Here is a 21,706-nt window from a genome sequence, read left to right on the forward strand (position 1 = left end):
TCTTCATTTGTAAAATTGTTTTTTGGGGGGGGAGGAGTAAATAACACAATGCATCTAAAGAATTTACTCTAAAGTCTGATATATCATAAACATAAATACATAATTTATGCTAATTCCTATCCTTCCTTCCCTTCAAATAAGAACATGCAGTCTTACTATGTCCTGCTACATTTCACTGACCTAAAAACTGATGTGGCAAGACCTTGCTGAGAGGTATAAGTGTCTACTACTGTATCTGACATGTAGGTATTCAATAAGTCTGATCAGAAATAAATGAATATATTTTGGCAAAATAGGTAAAATTTAATAGCCAGAAAGAGTGTTCACAGATTTAATACACAATTATTATAGCAACTTTTTGGGCACAAACTATACATCCTTCAAAAAGAATGAGCTATTCAAAATTCAGAATATTCTCTGATGTAGAGATTTTCATATTTCTCTTTTTTACAGATGAGGAAACTGAAGCCAAAACTTGCCCAATACCTTACATTTAACATATGGGAACCTAGGATTTAAACCCAGGTAGGAGAATTCACACTCTTATCTACTATGACACAGTACTCTCTATTCAAATTTTAGAGATAACAATTCCTTCTAGTATTGGTAAGAGAACATTGCAAGCATATTTAGTATCAATTATATCTCCCTAAATATTAAGTCACAAATATGGGTCTTTTCTCACTCACTGTCACTTGATTTAGACAGATAATAAAAGATATGGCATCCTGAGAAGTGTTTTTTGAGTTTATCATATGATCGAGTAAAACATTGATTTCTATTCTCTATTGTTGAAGAATTTGGATATAGAACCCACTGGAATTGTTAGTTGGTTCTCAATGAATGCATCACAAGCATTTCTGTGATACCCAATTGAATAGACATATTGGCATCATATTGACATAAATATAGCGACTAGGTGATGAAGCTCTAAGTAGTGATGTCTCCTGTGTTGCAATGATTAACTGACTTGTTTCTATACTGCCTACAATGTAGACCTTTGCACTTAGCAAAAATTGCTTTGGAAGAAGATCCTTCCTTTAACATTGGGATTGTGTAGTCACTACTTGACATCAAAATTCTTTCGATGTTGATTAATGTCCAATACCCAACACAATACCAGGAAATACATAAAGAATATTAAATCTTAAAAATGCTTTCAAGTAATAAATTCTTAATTGATTGATAAATTTAAAGTAGCACTGGGGAAAGTCACTTTATATAGATTTGACAAATGTTTATTCCACAAAAAGCAGATGTAACTATATTAAAAATCTAAGGAAGTGTAAGATTTTTGCTTTTCTTTTAAAATTCATGTTTGTTTGTTTGTTTGTTTAATTCTGATGTATTTATGTAAGATCATTGTTCTGTTCCACAAGGACTCACATTTGTCTTTCAGTTAAAACAGTTATTTATGGAAGATAGTGTGTTAGAGTCAGTTAGCTTGAGTTAACAAGTTTTATTTGTCCATTCCTATGTTAATACCATATAGACTTACTGACTCTTTAAAAAAATTGTTTTGGTCCTTTGTACTTTCATATACATTTCAGTATTACGTTGTCAAATTCCTCCTGTTAAGATTTTTTCATTTAATTTTATTGAATGTATGGGTCAATTTGAGATTGTCACTTTCAGATTATTGAATCTTCCAGTTCTTGAACATGACTTTTCTCTCCATTTATTTTGATTGTACATTCTCTAATAGATATATTCTTGATTTCCTTTATAATTTTTTTTTTATTTATTTGAGACAGAGAGAACGAGAGAGAGAGAGCACATGAGGGGGGGAGGGTCAGAGGCAGAAGCAGGCTCCCTGCCGAGCAGGGAGCCCGATCCTTTATAATTTTTATTATAAATATAATTGATAGTTTTATATTACTTTTTCACATTCCTTGTACCTGGTCTTTATAAATATAATTGATTTTATGTATTTAGTTTACATCCAACAACTTTGCTAAAAGTCATTAAATATAATTCATCTGTAGATGCCACAATATCAGCTATGAAAATTTATTAACACAAGCATATTATACATATTATATATGTGTATAACATCCATAGACCACATGCATTCATAGGCATCATATATTGTGAATATCTGTGATTTTGCTTAACTTTTCCTTCATTTGTTAACATGTTACAATAAAACATCATGACATATTCTTAGTTTCAAGAATAATGACTAATATTAATATTCAAATAATGCTGTACGAGATCATAATGAGGAAAGAATTTTAGTATGCTGTGTTAGTTGAAGATGACTTAATGGAGGAATTTATACTACAGAGATGTGTTTGAAAAGAAAGAATGGGGCGCCTGGGTGGCTCAGTCGTTAAGCGTCTGCCTTCGGCTCAGGTCATGATCCCAGGGTCCTGGGATCGAGCCCTGCATCGGGCTCCCTGCTCAGCGGGAAGCCTGCTTCTCCCTCTCCCACTCCCCCTGCCTGTGTTCCCTCTCTCGCTGTGTCTCTCTCTGTCAAATAAATAAATAAAATCTTTAAAAATAAAAAAAATAAAATAAAATAAAAAAAGAAAAGAAAGGATAAGGTAAATAAATAAATAAAATCTTAAAGAAAGGGGGGAGCTCCTGGTTAGCTCAATCTATTCAGTATATGCCTTTGGTTCAGGTCATGATCCCAGAATTATGGGATCGAGCCCTGCGTCGAGTTCCCTGCTCCTGGGAAGCCTGCTTTCCCTCTCTTCCCTGCTCATGCTCTCTCTCACAATCTCTCTCTTTCTCAAATAAATAATTAAATAAATAAAATCTTTAAAAAAAGGAATGGATAAAAAAAGAAGATAGTAGGAAGGGAAAAATGAACGGGGGGAATAGGAGGGGGAGACGAACCATGAGAGACTATAGACTCTGAGAAACAAACTGAGGATTCTAGAGGGGAGGGGGGTGGGGGATGGGTTAGCCTGGTGATGGGTATTAAAGAAGGCACGTACTGAATGGAGCACTGGGTGTTATATGCAAACAATGAATCATGGAACACTACATCAAAAACTAATGATGTAATATATGGTGATTAACATAACATAATAAAAATATTTAACAAAGGGCGCCTGGGTGGCTCAGTTGGTTAAGCGACTGCCTTCAGCTCAGGTCATGATCCCGGGGTCCTGGGATCGAGTCCCGCATTGAGCTCCCTGCTCTGCGGGGAGCCTGCTTCTCCCTCTCCCAATCCCCCTGCTTGTGTTCCCTCTCTCGCTGTGTCTCTCTCTGTCAAAGAAATAAATAAAATCTTTAAAAAAAAATATTTAAAAAAATGGAATGGATAAGGTATTCAAGAGAAGTAAAAAAATATAAGCATATTCTTGTATATATACACACACATTAATAGCATGAATACTCAGTGGCATATTATTTTGGTGGAATGGGGTGAATTCTGTGAACTTAAGTATAAAGTCCTGCCCAAATACATAATTGGAACTCAACTGAGAATTATTTATTATGAGAAATATAATTTCTTCCTTTTGTTTTTAACTAATTTGGAAAAATAAAGAATGAGAAAGTAGTTTTTGCAATGGTAAAATTTTACATAAGCTGAAGCTATTCCTTTGATAGACTCTAGTAATCTTATTCTCTGCTATTTCTAAAAGCAGTAGTAGAAGCAATAATATAAACTATATTGTTCCAGATTCCTTATTACTAGAGTCAAATTGTTAAGTAGATGCTTCAAATAGACAATTTTCCTGTTGCTATTTTAGTAATCTTAGTTTCCTGAAAACAACAACAAAATCATCTCAGAGCATAACTAATTTCAATATGTATAAGGTACAGACTAAAGCAGTATATTTCTATAAGTGTATGCTTTAGTTTAACTATAAATTTGCTCAATGACTATTATTGACCTGATAAATATTTCTCACATTAACCCAATATTAACAAACAGTAAAATGTAGTTAACAAAAGATGAGCCTAGAAAATAATTATGTAAGAAGGATGCAGAGACCCTAGTATTTTTGTTAAAGAAAAATAAATCATTCAATTTGGTGAGGAATTCTATTTCTTGAATAATGTATGATTTTGAACAAGCTGATGTTTTCTTAATGAAGTTTTTCAGTGTAAAATTATGTGGAAAAAATATATGGAACCAACCAAAAAAATAAGGGAGTAAGGACAATATTTGTTAATAAATTATTTCTTTTTTTTTTTTAAGATTTTATTTATTTGACAGAGAGAAACACAGAGAGGGAACACAAGCAGAGGGAGGGGGAGAGGGAGAAGCAGGCTTCCCGCCGAGCAGAGAGCCCGATGCGGGGCTCGATCCCAGGACCCTGGGATCATGACCTGAGCTGAAGGCAGATGCTTAATGACTGAGCCACCCAGGCGCCCCAATAAATTATTTCTATAATATATATCATTTTTATCAAAGTTTATAGAGAGAGTCTTTCTTTTTTTTTTTTTTTAAAGATTTTATTTATTTGACAGAGAGAGACACAGCGAGAGAGGGAACATAAGCAGGGGGAGTAGGAGAGGGAGAAGCAGGCTTCCTGTCGAGCAGACAGCCCGATGTGGGGATCCATCCCAGGACCCCAGGACCATGACCTGAGCCGAAGGCAGACACTTAACGACTGAGCCACCCAGGCGCCCCTAGAGAGAGTCTTTCATCCATCACTTGGGTAGAATTGAACATTGAACATTTATTAGGTGAATAGTGTAGTAAATATTAATTCCTGAAATAAGTCAAATGATTTGAGGGCACTTATTTTTAAAAAATGCAGCCATAACGATTACATAACCCTAAGCATTTGTCAAGGCTCTTAGTACTGTATACCCCCCCAAAAAAAAGTGAATTGTACTGAATGTAAATTTAAAAATAAAAATACATATAATGACCACAAAAAAAAATGCAGCCATAAAATGAAACAGTTGATAAAGAGTAATTGACCATATATGATTGTATTCTATGTGAACAAATAATAAAATTAAATTAAAATTCTTTTTAAAAGGACGGTTACTGTGGTTATTTCGAATTAATGTTTACAGTGCATGAATTGAAGCAAGTTTTTACTCAATATAAATTCTGTTTAAAGATTTTAGAATGACTAGTAATATTTGACTAATGTGTTCAACTAATAAATTACATAAGTGAAATAGAGGCACATGTATGAGGAGGAAAGATTATGTGAATTTAACTAGCTTTTTGCCATATGAATTTAAAAACTTCAAATAAATATTCAGAAAGTTAGTTAACAGACCTTAGCAAAAATGTATATCCTTTTGTTAGTCTGTAAATAATCAAGTGCTAGTTACCAACCCAAAGTCTACATAATAAATATGTATCCAAGAGTTGCCCATTTGTACAAAATGAGAATAGGGTCACTATAATTTTTGTTTGTCTGTGATATCTGTTGGTGGTTGTTTCATTTTTCTGATGTGGTTAAGTAAATTGCTGGTATACTTCAACAACAGTTATTCCTGAAGATTAAGAAATCTCATGACACCCAGAAATTTTAATTGGGTAAATCTATGTAGGATTTTTGGAATAAAAAATAATTGTCAGTAGGCTAGAAATTCTTGTATGCATGAATAACTGGCAGTATTTTCTTCTTTTACAAATTTTTTGAAGAACATTTACAATTAGGAAACGTAATCAGTATTTCCTTAATCTATGCTAAAAAACAAACAAAAAAATGTAACAAAGAGCTGGTTTTACTAGGTTTCTTAACCAATGTGGACATTAAGAGATAAATTATCTATAGCTTAGGTGTGTTTGTTACACATATCTGGATACTTAGACTATAATGTATACAAATGTCAAACCCTTAGATTTTTATAAATAAAGGCTTTCTCTGTTTTTGCAGTACAATTTCTTAGAGAAATGAGTGTTCTTTTGAAATTGAAAGGTCCCTGCAGCTATGTTTGATAGAACTGCCAAAAGCCATCTATGAAGCTATTAAGAGTGAAGAGCTATTATACTTGAGTTCAGCATTGTTTGAGAGAACAAATTTTATATACACGTATATATGCACACACATATGGTTATGTTTCATTTGTCTACAGATGGCTACTGGACTGCAAAATCTTTGAGTTATTTTAATTGCAATTATTTCATAAAGTTCAGGGGATAATAGAAGATGTTATAATAAATTGCTATATAATTTTATATATTATAAAATGTAGTTAATAAATGCTACATAATAAATATATATTATTGCTACATTAATAAATAAAATTATAATAAAATGCTACATAAAATGATAACTTAAAAAGTATAATGTGTGCATCACCAATGGAAACTTTTAGAAAGTAGATATTTTAAGTATCTTGAGTGAAAAGGATAATGATGCAATGATAGTGATGAGGAGGATATTGATTTTAAAAATTGATGAATATTTACTGTCTACTAGGCAATCTGATACTTTACCCATGTTATCTAATTTACTGTTCATAGCAGCAACCTTATGAAGCAGAGTATTAATATCTGTATTACACTTGTGAAGAAATTTACTCTAAAATATCAAACTAAATCCCCAAAGTCACTCAGATACTAAATGGCAGAGCCAGATTCAAACCCTGGTCTGAATTATTCTCAGAGACTAATACTCAAGTTAAAAAAGTGCATTAGGTTTAGAAAAAAGGTAGTAAGAGCAAAATGTGAGAGAATTTGACAAATGTATTTTATTGTCTATTAGATTTTGAAGTAATAACTCTATTGTTTTCAGAGCATTTTCACAAATATTTACTCAGAAAAGTATGTCATATTTATTAAGCAAGACAGAAGAGGTATAATTCCATTTTAGATATGAAGTAACCTATCACAGGTTAAGAGAATTGCTCCAAGTTGCACAACTTAATTGTATACAAATGGAGAATAAAGACATGCCCACAAACTGTATTTAAAAATAATGCTTTTGGGGGGCCTCTGGCTGGCTCATTCAGTTAAGCATCTGCCTTTGGCTCTGGTCATGATCCCAGGGACTGGGATCGAGCCCCTCATAGGGATCCCTGATCTACGGGGAATCTGCTTCTCTCTTCTGTCCCTTTCCCCCCAGTTGTGCTCTCTCTGTCTCTCTCAAATAGTTAAATAAAATCGTTAAAAAAAAAATGCTGTTTTTTACTAGTTTGCCAAATTACCAATTCCTAAATACATATGTTAAAAAGAGCTATTAATTTTAAGATGAGAGCCCTTTACAGGGATCGAAGTGGCCAATTTAAAGGACAGTATGGATTTTCATTAATTTTTTAATGAGCTAAGGTAATAATTATTTTATATCCTTATTTCTCATATTAAAGTGGTTATGATTTTCATATTCTTTCAATCTGCTTCTCCCTCCCCCCTTTCATGTGCTGTCTCTCTCTCATTCTCTCTCTCTCAAATAAATAAATAAATAAATAAAATCTTAAAAAAAATAAAATAATTTTTTTTTTTTTTTTTTTAAAGAGGTATCATTCCTGTTTTACACTTGGGAGACATGAGAGGTTAACTCATGGAAGCTCCCACATAGATGGAATAGAAAGTTACCAAGATTAAATCCCATGTTCTTTTTGCTATACCGTAATGTCTTTCTCCTCCTGAAACTAAACCTAAACCTGAAACTCTCACTACATGTTGAAACTAAAGTCAAGGGAATGCAATTTAAACTTCTTGTATTTACTTATGTTCAGATGACTCAAACAACAGATTACATCCTTATCACTTTGTTATTTAATCTGGTATTACTTATTATTTATAGTGTGTACAACATCATATTGCAGAACCCTTATTTGTTTTTATTTATGCATAAGTATTTTATATCTAGTCTATTTAATTACATAAGTAAGGAATTTTTAAATTAATAAAAAATCATTCCATCCCTAAACAGCCAGAAAATAATTCAGCTTGAGAGAATTTAACTAGACATAATAAACTTACTTATTGTAAGGGTAATGCATTGTTAAATAGGATATCAAAATTTGTATCCAGGCTTTTTTGTACTTTGTTTTTGCTAGTTTGAATTACAAAGAAAAAGGTAAGATAATTTGGACGTGAATATAAATTTTACTATGTAGGTAGGAGATAAAGTTATGATTTGGAGAAGAGAATAGATACCCACATATGAAATGTTTTTTCTAGACACCAAAAGCAGCTCCCATCTGGATTTCAGATTTTAAAATGAACCATATCCAAACAGATACTATTGTTTTAAAGAAATGATATTTCTATGTTCAGGAATTAAATATTGATGGTTAGTGAGTATTATGATAATAACAGAAGAAAAGATTAAGGAAAAGCATAGATTTTAAATTTATGATAGAATAATTGTTTTCTAAAATAATTTAACATAATAAATAGTATGAGTGAGTGTACATATGTTATTACATAAGTCCATGCATATATTGTTGCATGTGTATACACTATATATATACATTAGGTTACTGTGTTTGTATTATTGAATTTGCTATGTAAATACAAATTATATACCCATACATATATTTTCAAGGATATAATTTGCATTACCATGCTTTTTTGTGTGCATGCCCCTTCTTTTCCATGTTAATAATTTAATATTTTTCCTCTGCATATGTGCTTCTAAAATCTTACATATGTATGCTACATTTATACATAAATACTAATATTCATATATATATATATATATATATATATATACACTAGGTTTTGGAACATTAGCATTTATTTTGCTTAAAAATTGAGAACTAGGGGCGCCTGGGTGGCTCAGTCAGTTAAGCAGCTGCCTCAGGCTCAGGTCGTGATCCCAGGGTCCTGGGATCGAGCCCCGAATGGGGCTCCCTGCTCAGCGGAGAGCCTGCTTCTCCCTCTACCTCGGTCTGCCGCTCTGCCTACTTGTGCTCTCTATCTCTGTTAAATAAATAAATAAATAAATCTTAAAAAAAAAATTGAGAACTAATTACACCTTGTGTTTTGATTATTCAGTGATACTTTCCTGTTGTGGTGAGCTGGTGTGGCTCTAATTAACTCCTTACTATTATTTGGCTCAGAGAAGTCACATGTAGAAACACTGTTGGGCATTCTTTATTTCAACATGTTATCTCTCTGAACTTTTGTGCTTTTATTTCCAGAGTAAAGATTCCAAGGATTAGAACTATTGAGTCTTGGTTGAAAGGAATATATGTGTCTCTTGTGTGTTTGTGTGCATTATTTACATTCTAAAATTTAATAGAGATTTCTTTTTTTTTTTAAGATTTTATTTATTTATTTGACAGAGAGAGACATAGCGAGAGCAGGAACACAAGCAGGGGGAGTGGGAGAGGGAGAAGCAGGCTTCCCGCAGAGCAGGGAGCCCAATGTGGGACTCGATCCCAGGGCCCTGGGATCTTGACCTGAGCCAAAGGCAGACACCTAACAACTGAGCCACCCAGGCGCCCTTGATAGAGATTTCTAAAATTGCTTTTGAATTACTATAACATTTCATATTTCTAGTAACTTTGAATGAGAGTATCCTATACTCTCCATTTCAGAAAATGATGCATGTTATAATTTTTGTTTATTTCTTCCAGACTAATGTGGTATAAAATAATATCTCTTTATTATTATAACTTCCATTTTCTAGGCTACTAGTGAACTTGAACATCATTTCACAAACAATGAATCATGGAACACTACATCAAAAACTAATGATGTAATGTATGGTGATTAACATAACATAATAAAATTAAATTAAAAAAAATTATCATCAGTTAACTTTATGTTTCTATAAAGCCTTACATGTAAGACTGTTGAATCACAGACCTGTACCTCTGAAACAAATAATACATTACATGTTTAAAAAAAAAAAAAAAAGAAGATAGTAGGAAGGGAGAAATGAAGGGGGGGAAATCGGAGGGAGGAGACGAACCATGAGAGACTAAGGACTCTGAGAAACAAACTGAGGGTTCTAGAGGGGCGGGGGGTGGGGGCATGGGTTAGCCTGGTGATGGGTATTAAAGAGGGCACGTTCTGCATGGAGCACTGGGTGTTATACGCAAACAATGAATCACTGGAACACTACATCAAAAACTAATGTTGTAATGTATGGTGATTAACATAACATAATAAAATCAAATAAAAATAAAAAATAAAGCCTTACATGTGGTAAAAACTTAGGAAACTTTTATTGAAAAGATTATTAATGTTAACTACTAAAATAGGCAAAAGAAATAAAATCCCCTGAATGAATGGATTTAATGACTTTAAATGAATTAAGGTAAACACTTAAAACTCAGAGTATTCTCAGTGAATTAAAATGATACACTGACTTTGCCATTTCCAAAGGAATTAAAAACAAATAAAAATATTGATTTGAAGAGTAATGTGTATAAATAGAGAAAACTACTTAGTAATTTGGAGCGAGAGAAATATTGGAGAAAAAAATCTTTTTCTTTCATGCAACTCTATAAAAACAGGGAAAAAATGCTGCATGTTGTAGAACTGAGTCCAAATATGATTTTCACTGAATTATTTATTTTAATAGGTATTTATCAAGGAGGAACATAGATTTGTCATTGTTATCATTGTTTTTGCTACTGGCAACAGGATAATATTAATTTCAGACTGTGGCCCTATTATTTGCCATTCTGATTTCTTGGCTTAGTGTGTAAGGCCAATGAAACTAGGAAAGACAACATATCAGAAAACTGGAATGATTGAAGTGCTAGGCCAAATGATCAGAGGTGTTGAAGTTTGCAGAATGAAGATTGAAATGTTTGATACCTTGCTTGAAGGGCTCTCCCTTCCTAATGTTAAAAATACCTGCTTGACTTTGTATTTTAATTTTTAGCAATTTAGGTGGAGTTTTGCTACCTTGCTTCATCCTCACCACACTCACATTTGAATTCAAATATTTATATCTTGCAAAACAAATCATCCATTAGTAGGACAACGGTACTTAATGCTTTTTCCCTCTTTAATACAGTTTACTACCTTAATACCTTTACTACCTTGAATAAAGTAAGCTTTAAAATAATAGTAAAGTCTCATTTGTTCAGTAAGCAGATATTGTCTACTATATACTAAGCTCTAAGTTTGTCATAAGTGATAGAAAGATGAATACAAGTTTACTATTGAATACTATACATTACTGAATTTGAATTTCGGTGATGGAAACAAATGCATAAACATATCATCACAATATAGCATAATGAGTTTTATGATATAAAATGTGATGCACAAGAAGAACAGAGGATTAGTTACTAACTTTGGACAGAAGAAGGTGAAAGTAGGCGAAGTATGGAAATAAGTTCAAAAATGAGATGATGTTTGAGCTGTCTCCTGATGAATGAATAATAATATTTTGCCAGACAAATGTGATGAGAATTTGGCATTTCAGCAGAGAAACAGAGTAACATAGGCAACTGCAAATAAGAATAAAACAAGTATTTTCAGGGAACTGAAGTTAGTTCTGTGTGGAACATCTAGGACAAGGGACAAAAGGCAGATTAAAAAGGGTTTTGCCTTTAATACTAAGGAACAATTGAGTTGCGTCATAAAAGACTTATAAAGGGACTGGAAGTTATTGGAAAATATTTGAATTCTAGAATATCTCATTCGGTATCATTATGAAGAATGAAGAAGATGTGACACTGATAACAAGTCAATGAATAAAGGATCAAAATAGTCTTCGGGATAATCGATTGAGACCTGAAAGAAGGCATTGGGTACTGCCAATAGAATTCCCATTGATAGGGTTATTCATAGATAAAACAAATTTCCAATTAGTTCTAACAATACAACAAATAACTACTTGAATTTATTAGTTTTTTTTTTTTTAAAGATTTTATTTATTTGACAGAGAGAGACACAGCGAGAGAGGGGACATAAGCAGGGGGAGTGGGAGAGGGAGAAGCAGGCTTCTGGCTGAGCAGGGAGCCTGATGCGGGGCTCGATCCCAGGACCCTGGGATCATGACCTGAGCTGAAGGCAGACGCTTAACGACTGAGCCACCCAGGCGCCCCATAGTTTTTTTTAAGATAAAGCAGAAGTAAATGATGAAAATAGTCTTAGAAATATGTAGAATAGGAAATAGAAAACAACATCCTCTATTTTTCATTTTGTGCCTCAATGTAAAAATTATTCTTTCTTAACACTTATACTTTTGGTTTCTAAGTTACAACCCATGTGCATTTCAAAAATATAACAAACACTGATCTTTTTCTCCTTATGAAACTAGAGAATGGAATTTAATTAAACTTCTTCCTTCATTCAGTTGTAGAAGCCTTGTCATTTTAATTGATATTTAGCCAAGGCAATATTGATCTGATAAAAGCAAATCTTTTTCACCCCAACAATTAAAACATTTAAATAAGCTCCATTTTCTTTTTGATGAAAGGACATAAAACCACTATCAGCTGCCTATAAAATCAATGGAAAACATTAATAAAAAATTAGCATTCATTTCATTGGATCTCATTTGTTTAACATTCTAATGTGTCTGGACTCAGCTGTGAGCTCCAGATACTCATTTTCTCTTACACTTTTCCTCTCTCTCTCTCTCTCTCTCACAAACACAAGCCACACAGCACTCCAGTGTTATTATATTTCATAGAAGCCTCAAGTCTTATTTTCTAGGATTTATATTTGCATTTTTGCAGAAACTCTTGAAGAAGTGTACTTCTATACAACTGAGAGGCCACATGCTACCACTCTGCTCCTACCCAGAGCAAGGATTTATCTGTAGTTGTTTTTACTCTAAATTTTAGCATTTTTTTATATCTAAAACACACCTCCCACAGGTAGATATGGTTGCCCTAGTCAAAATCTCTCTAATCTAAAGGTTGGAGCCAGAGTCAAAGGGCCTAGTCCTATATGGGTGCAAGTTGAACTAATAATTCTCATTTAGCCAGGGTGTCTGGAAAATCTCAGATTTAAATCTTCCCTCGCTATTTTCTAGCTATTTGGTCTCAAGGCAAGTTCTTTAATCGTTCTGACCTTCAGTTTCCTCAGTTGAGAGTTATACTGAGGTTAAAAGACATACATATAGTATATGTATAATATGTTTAGAACAGTGTAGTAAACCAAGAATAAAGAACAGCGAGTTTAAAAAGGTGTTGAGAAGCTGATACCAGCGACTAAAAAGTAGAGCCAAGAAGTTGGAGGATCTAGAAAAGCCAGGAATAAGCAAATCAAACATGCCAATATATTTTAACAATTTTCAAGGTTCACAATTTAATGAGACTATTTTCAAGATAATTGAAAATTATTAAGGTAGGCCATTGAAAAAGTACTGAAAGAACATCATCATTATTCCCTGCATTATTTGCCTTGAAAACAATGCCTCTTACCGGGAGTTTATTTCTTGTATTTCATGTAAAGGAGAGAGAAGCCATACTATCTTTAATGTGGAAACTAAAATATCTTGTCTTGTAGTATAAATATCAATAAGGAATAATTAGATCAATGCATATCAAATATATTTCTGAACAAAGATGTGGTTAGATCTACCCAGTGTTCCTTAGGGGGAAGGACAAAGTACATGGACAAAAAATAAAGGCTTTTAGTGTAGTCAGCTAATTCCTTCTACAGCACTGGCTCTCATGCTTGTCTAATTCATATGTTTAGACAGGCCATGACATTTACTTGCACCTACATTTAACCTGGATAGAATTTAAGAGAAAACTGTGTTGTGAAAAGGGTACTAATCTCCAATGACCCTAAAATCAGAGTAGAGTCTTGCTCTGCAAAATCAATCTCTTGATGTAAGCATTTGGCTGGTTTATTTTGAAGAGCTGGATCACAGCAATTACAGGCTTGTATTTCCTGGCAGAAAGACAAGCAAGGATAGATTTCCTCTGTTTTATGTTTGTGTTAATTTAACCTGTCAAAGTTAATCATCCTGTCGAAGTGCCAAAGCACCAGGATGTTGAGCACTAGCGAGCTGCCTGGTGCTGTATTTTTATTTCCATCTCTGCTAGAGACTTATTGAATGTCCTTTGTTAAATCCATTTGTCTCTCTTATCTTTTTTTTTGTTTTTAAATAGAATAATGATCATCTCCTACATTATGTTTATGCTATATTTTATCACTTTAAATAATAACTTAATGATATAAACCTAAAATATTATTTTCTTTTCCCCATTTTTTAATTGTGAGGAAAAAGAAAAACAAATTATTAATACAAATTTACATGAAAAATAGTGTACTTAAAAGAGTTGATCTGTGTGTCCCTTGGCATATTACACTGAACTGCTTATAGAACAGTTTTTCTTCTAAACATACATATTTGCAAATGAGAAAGGATCTTGCATTGTGTGTTTGACAGAGAAGGCATTTCTTAAACCCTTTTTACCTTTCTAATAGTAAGAATAAGGGTCTTCTTGAATGTGCAGAGATATCCTCATACTAACAAAGGTATTGATGTAATTTATATGTGCATAATTCCTTTTGATACTGAAACTTACTAGTGTATCTAAGAGAGTATACTATTTGAAATATATCTATAATATAATTGTACATATATCATAAAACTAATAAATTATAAGACAACTCCTATGGGAGGATTATTTTTCATTAACATTATGTTTCTTAGAGCAAAACAGTCATGCAAGAATTAAACATAAAATGAGCAAACTAATTCTTATAGAAGCCTCCATTTTCTATAAATTATAATATATGATTGTGTAAATTGGGTAGTTACTATGTCTTTCTTCTGAAATATCAAGCTCTTTTTCTGGCAAGAAATGCAAAATGTCACCATACAATGTTATTGCAATTTTATTTTATTTATTTTTTTTAAAGATTTTATTTATTTATTTGACAGAGAGAGACACAGTGAGACAGGGAACACAAGTAGGGGGAGTGGGAGAGGGAGAAGCAGGCTTCCCGCGGAGCAGGGAGCCCGATGCGGGGCTCGATCCCAGCACTCTGGGATCATGACCCGAGCCAAAGGCAGACGCTTAACCGACTGAGCCACCCAGGCGCCCCATGTTATTGAAATTTTATTGAATGTACTCCCTATGTTGTACTTTTCATTACTATGACTTATTTATTTTATTTTTTTAGATTTATTTATTTATTTGAGAGAGAGAGGGAGAGACCGGGTACACGAGCAGGGGGAGGGGCAGAGGGAGAGGGAGAGGGAGAGGGAGAGGGAGAGGGAGATCCCAAGCAGACTCTGCACTGAGCATGGAGCCTGATGTGGGGCTCAATCCCAGGATCCTGAGATCATGATCTGAGCTGAAGTCAAGAGTTGGACGTTTAGCCGACTGAGCCACCTAGGTGCCCCATGACTTATTTATTTATAACTGGAAATTTGTCTTTGTCCCCTTCACCTATTTCACTCAACCCCCATCCCCACACCATCCTCTCTGGCAACCACCAGTTTGTTCTCTGTATTAATGAGTCAGTTTCTATTTGTTGTTTGTTTGCTCATTTGTTTTATTTTTTAGATTCCACATACAAGAGAAATCATATGGTCTTTCTCTGTCTGACTTATTTCACTTACCATAATACTCTCTAGGTCCCTCTATGTTGTCCTGAATGGCAAGATTTCCTTCTTTTTATGGCTGAGAAATATTCCATTATGTATATATACCACATCTTTATTTAAGTTAGTTTCATATCTTGGCTATTGTAGACAATACTGCTATGAATGTGGGGTGCACATAGCTTTTCAAATTAGTGTTTTCATTTTATTTGAGTAAATACCCAGAAGTGGAATTACTGGGTTGTATGGTATTTCTATTTTTAATTATTTGGGGAGTCTCCTTACTGCTTTTAATAGTGACTCCATCAGTTTATGTTCCTGCCAACAATGAAGAATATTCCCCTTTTTCCGTGTAAGTAGTATTTATAACACATTAGGGTGGTATTTTAAATATTTTATCAATATGAGTATGTCTTTAAAACAATTCTTCCATTGGGCGCCTGGGTGGCTCAGTCGTTAAGCGTCTGCCTTCGGCTCAGGTCATGATCCCAGGGTCCTGGGATCGAGTCCCACATCGGACTCCCTGCTCTGCGGGAAGCCTGCTCCTCCCTCTCCCACTCCCCCTGCTTGTGTTCCTGCTCTCGCTGTGTCTCTCTCTGTCAAAAAAATAAATAAAATCTTTAAAAAAAAAAAAAAAAAAAAACAATTCTTCCAAATTAATCTATGCAGTCTTTCTCTATAAGCACAAATCTTCTTCCCATTTTTCTATTCTGAAAAATTGTGAATCAAATAATTTTTTTTCAGCACCATCTTAGCATAGGGATTATCAATGGGGACCTGCCTCTGAGCCCATCAGTAATGTAGTGTCCTTGATCTATGGCTTCTCCCTCCTTCCATCAGGGTTAGTACTCTAAATATATCAGTCAGTCCTTTCTCTTGATTGTACATATGTCTACATAAGACCTCTCCTCACATCTATCAAGGTTCATCTTACTTTTTGGAACACAAGTTTTTTGCTTGTTTTATTAATAGGTTTTCATAAATTAAGGTGGAAAACAATAAGAACTTAAGGGCAGAAAGTCTCTCTCAACATTCCTAATAATATGCATATAAGCTGTCTTTCATATATTAAAAAAATAATACTAAATCCAAATCCAGTGTGAAAGCCGGTACCAATATAACTATTTCAGCTCTGTCCTATCCAATGTATTACCTCTGTGAGACAGGGACTCTGCACAATGCATTTTCATATGCAAAATAATGGCAATGATCTAATAAAAATTTTGTGTATCATTAAGATGACAATCAAAGTTGTTACCAACATACTCTTCTAGACTATAAGCTCCAGAAGACAAAGAATTATGTTTGTCTTCCTCACCATTATATCTTCAGTGTATAGAACTATGTTTGGAACATGATAAATGTTTCTTACATGAATGGATGAGTGAGTGCAGAAACTAGCTGAATTTACCTAGTTTTATATTCTCCATTTCTAAAATGACTTAAGTTCTATAACAACATTTTATATTACAATAAAGTTAATTTGTATCTTAAGATATTAAAAAAAGTTAATTTAGGGAAATGATAAAGGACATTTTCAACTTTTAACATCTGTAGGCCCTGCTCCTGGGCTCCAGGGGAAGTTATACTTTAATATTCACCAAGGTCAAAATGACTTGGCAAAAGCTCAAAGCATTTGCTCTATTTCTGCCCTGAACACACATTGTATGTCTGCTTCATTTAAAAAAACAAAAAGAAAACAAAAAGAAAAACAATAAGGAGCTTTTCAAACATAGAGATAAGGAAAACAAAAAACCCTCCCTCATTTACGTAAGATTAAAGTTATGCAACCTTGCACATACTAAAAACATAAGATAAAGTCTGTAACTTTCTGGGATATCCCTCCTCATGATGATTTGTAACTCTTTATGTAAAACCCAGCACCAAATATTCCTTCCCTGGAGCACTCTTCTTCATGACGATTGTGTATCGCTGGCAGTTGTCCTAAGTTCGGTTTTGGGTTTAAATAAAACTCGTTTCCTTTCTCTAAAAAAAAAGTTAATTTGCTCTGATGTGAATTCTAAACTGGGAGCAATTAAATGATGATGCTAAAATGATGTAAATCATTAATTAAAAAAGGTCTTTCTATTTGTTTTAAATATTTATTTTGATAAAAACACAATTGGTAACAAAATAGCATACTTATTGTTTTATATTAATGTTTTCATAATAGCAAATGTTAGTTCTACTTTTCACTTGTCATAAAACACTAGAAACAGTTTTATGTGATGGGAAAATAAACATTAACAAAATTTTTACATTTTAAAAATAATGTTTTAAATGCAGTATAGACTTTGTAATAATAACAACTAACACTTGTAGTACTTACCTAATTTGGGGTAACAAATTACCACAAAGCTTAGTAGCCTAAAACAGCATATATTTATTATCTCACAGTTTCTTATGGCATTTGTTTGGGAGAGGCTTTGGTATTTCTGACAAAGTGTTTATCATGAAGCTGTAGGTCTTGGCTGGGGCTGAGGCTTGCTCGGAGATGATCACTTCCAAGATGGTTCACTATCAGCTAATTACCTCAAGTCTTTTTTCTTTTTTTTCAAGTTTTTATTTTAATTCTAGTTAGTTAACATATATACAGTGTTATCTTAGTTTCAGGTGTATGACATAGTGAATCAACACTTTCATGCATCACCTTGTGCTCATCAAGACAAAGGTACTTCTTACCCCGCATCACCTGTACCTTGTCTTTCCACCCTCTCCTCTCTGGTAACCATCAGTTTGTTCTCTATAGTTTAGAGTCTGTTTCTCAGTTTGTCTCTCTCTTTCTTGTTATTTCTTTCCCCCTTTGCTTGTTTGTTTCTTAAATTCCATGTATGAGTGAAATCATATTGTATTTGTCTCTCTCTGACTTATTTCACTTAGCATTATACTCTAACTCCATCCATGTCATTGCAAATGGCAAGATTTCATTCCTGGAATCTGAATAATATTCCATTGTACATATATATCATATCCTCTTTCTTTTTTTTTAAATTTTTTTATTGTTATGTTAATCCCCATACATTCCATCATTAGTTTTAGATGTAGTGTTCCATGATTCATTGTTTGTGCATAACACCCAGTGCTCCATGCAGAACGTGCCCTCCTCAATACCCATCACCAGGCTAACCCATCCTCCCACCCCCCTCCCCTCCAGAACCCTCAGTTTGTTTTTCAGAGTCCATCGTCTCTCATGGTTCGTCTACTCCTCCGATTTCCCCCACTTCGTTCTTCCCCTCCTGCTACCTTCTTCTTCTTCTTCTTTTTTTTTTTTTCTTTCTTAACATATATTACATTATTTGTTTCACAGGTACAGATCTGAGATTCAACAGTCTTGCACAATTCACAGCGCTTACCAGAGCACATACCCTCCCCAGTGTCCATCACCCAGTCACCCCATCCCTCCCCCCACCCCCCACTCCAGCAACCCTCAGTTTGTTTCCTGAGATCAAGAATTCCTCATATCAGTGAGGTCATATAATACATGTCTTTCTCTGTTTGACTTATTTCGCTCAGCATAATATCCTCCAGTTCCATCCACGTCGTTGCAAATGGCAAGATCTCATTCCTTTTGATGACTGCATAATATTCCATTGTATATATATACCACATCTTCTTTATCCATTCATCAGTCACTGGACCCTGGGGCTACTTCCATATCTTGGCTATTGTAAATAATACTGCTACAAATATAAGGGTCCATGTGTTCCTTGGAAATGGTGTTCTTCTATTCATTGGGTAAATACCCAGTAGTGCAATTGCTGGATCATAAGGTAGTTCTCGTTTTAACTTTCTGAGGAACATCCATTCTGTTTTCCATAGTGGAGGACCCAAGATCTCAAGTCTTTATAGACTGTTGGTGGAGGCCTCATAGACTTTTCCTTAGGCTTGCTTTAGTGTCCTAATGGTATAGCAGCAGCTTTTCCTGCAGGGAGTGATAAAAGAGAGAAAGACTCAATATCTTTTATGACCTACCCTTGGAAGTCACACTCAGTAACTTCTACCACATTCTGTTGTTGCAAGTCACCAAGTAACAGCTCACGCAAGTGGAGGAGAGTTAAGCTCCACTGAACAGAGTTGTATCAAGGACTCTGTGGTTAGATCTTAAAACTATCACAAAATATATATTACTTACATTTTTCAGTCATCCTCCAGGATTTATACATGAAAACTTATTTCATTCTATTTCCAGCTTCATAATGTAGGCATTATTACTAGTCCATTTACACATAACATACATGAGGGACAGAAAACCTCATGTATTTCCTAAGTGTATTTCCCAAGTTCGCAAAACTAAGTGGCTGTGTCACATTTCAATCTCGGGTAAGTTGGTTCTGGAATGTATGCTTTTAAACACTTACCTGTGCTGCCTATATAATTGTGTTTGGCATAATCTATGAGGACCTGTTTACACAAACAGTAATTTTACTTTTTAAAGTTCAAATCGCAATTCACTGATTTGTCAAGTTACTTAGAAATTTTGCCATTAAGAACTTGTAAACAGATAACTAATGCAAACTTTTCTTTTAATCTCAGAGAAATACTATTTTTTTTCTATTTCTTTTCTTTTCTTTTTTTTTTTTTTAGTAGGCTCCATGCTCAGTGTGGAGCCCAACATGGGACTTGAACTTAAGACCTTGAGATCAAGACCTGAGCTGAGATCAAGAGTAGGACACTTAACCTACTGAGCCACCCAAACACCCCAATACTATTTTTTACTTAGGTATATTTCACCTAAATTTGATTTCAAATCATTTCTTTCCTTTCATTCAGATAGACTTTGCCACATAACACAGAAACTATGGTGAAAAACACACAATCTTAAAAAAAAAAAATCTGTACCATGTGACTTACGTCAAAGGAAATATTAACCTCATTTAAATAAAACACTTATTCCATTTCAATGCGACTATAGAAATTGTTCCTTTAAGTCTTTATATATAGATAGATAGATCTATATAGACATATATAGATCTATAATTACATCACATTCAATAATATAAATATTTATTTGTCCACATAAACCAGTTAAAATTCAAAGTAACATCAGCAGGAATATATCCTAGTGTTAAACTTATCAGTGATTATGTTCCTATTATTGACTTTTTAAGAGGAAGAAATTTAAAACATTTGAAGAAGATATCCCTTATAAAATTTCCAGTTGAAATCAAATTAGGGGATTTACATTGAGAGAGTAAAGTATTCATTAGATGTCTAAAATAGACATTGGAAGCATGACTAAAAGATTTTTTTATTATGTTAATCACCATACATTACATCATTAGTTTTTGATGTAGTGTTCCATGATTCATTGTTTGCGTATAACACCCACTGCTCCATGCAGAACGTGCCCTCCTTAATACCCATCACCAGGCTAACCCATCCCCCCACTACCCTCCCCTCTAGAACCCTCAGTTTGTTTCTCAGAGTCCATAGTCTCTCATGGTTCGTCTCTCCCTCCGATTTCGCCCCCTTCATTTTTCCCTTCCTGCTATCTTCTTCTTCTTCTTCTTCTTTTTTTTTTTTTTTTAACATATATTATTTGTTTCAGAGGTACAGGTCTGTGGTTTAAATTTACACAATGTAAGTGGAAGTGACTCTTCCATGAAGATATCTTTACCTTACAGATAAGAATATTGTGGGAATAAAAATGGCTGAAGAGGTAAGGGGAACCAATAGTCAGATATGTGAGTCCTGGAGTTTTGAGAGGGGGATGATCCTAGACTGACTGAGGGGTAAAGCCTAAAGCAGAAGGTGCTTCTGCACTGATTCTTGTTTGGAACTTGCAAAGGCTATCACCTATATGATTTTATTCATGAAACACATTCATGTGAGTTAAAGTCTAGAAAAAAAGTAAATGTCATTAATTTTCTTTACCACCTTGTAGATGATTCTCAACACAAAATGCCAGTTCACTTAAACAAAATGTTGAATATTGTTGAACACTAGAACTGCTTCTCTAGTATATCCCAAATGTAGGAGTCAGCTTTATTTGTACAGAACCATTTTTCGTTGGAAATGAAAATTATTGATTTATAGTTCTTCCTGGTGTTTGTCTCTCTTCTGCTTCATACTGAAGCTAAAGTAGATCTAAATGAGAAAATAAATTTTCCTCTTTCCTAGCAAAGATGTTACACATCTATGCTATAGAAATAAATTGTTCCCAAACTTCTCTATTTCTTCTGGTTTGAAAATCTATTTTGATACTTTTTTTTTTTTTTTAGGAAATTTAAGATAATTGAGAAGTTTCTGATTTGTTCTCTGTATTATTTTATTCACTGTAACTTATAAACATGATTGAATTTGAAAAAAACACATTAGATTTATTAAAAATCTAATTCTACTTT

At 33.7% G+C, this 21,706-nt stretch overlaps 1 protein-coding gene across 12 annotated transcripts in view; it reads left to right on the forward strand.

The window, feature by feature from the left end:
- Positions 1 to 21,706, forward strand: part of CNTN5 (contactin 5) — a 1,392,146-nt gene that overhangs the window by 242,062 nt on the left and 1,128,378 nt on the right. For 6 of the 12 annotated variants that reach the window (XM_064577192.1, XM_064577190.1, XM_064577193.1 and 3 more), the window contains one exon: positions 454 to 525. The exons of the other annotated variants lie outside the window; for them this stretch is intronic. The gene's annotated coding sequence lies outside the window, so the exon portion shown is untranslated. The remainder of the gene's footprint in view (positions 1 to 453; positions 526 to 21,706) is intronic. 12 annotated transcript variants of the gene reach the window in all.

The sequence above is a fragment of the Mirounga angustirostris genome, unplaced genomic scaffold (genome assembly GCF_029215605.1).
Source record: "Mirounga angustirostris isolate CCGP_5_RB_7025 unplaced genomic scaffold, mMirAng1.0.hap1 SCAF_13, whole genome shotgun sequence".
Taxonomy (NCBI): domain Eukaryota; kingdom Metazoa; phylum Chordata; class Mammalia; order Carnivora; family Phocidae; genus Mirounga; species Mirounga angustirostris.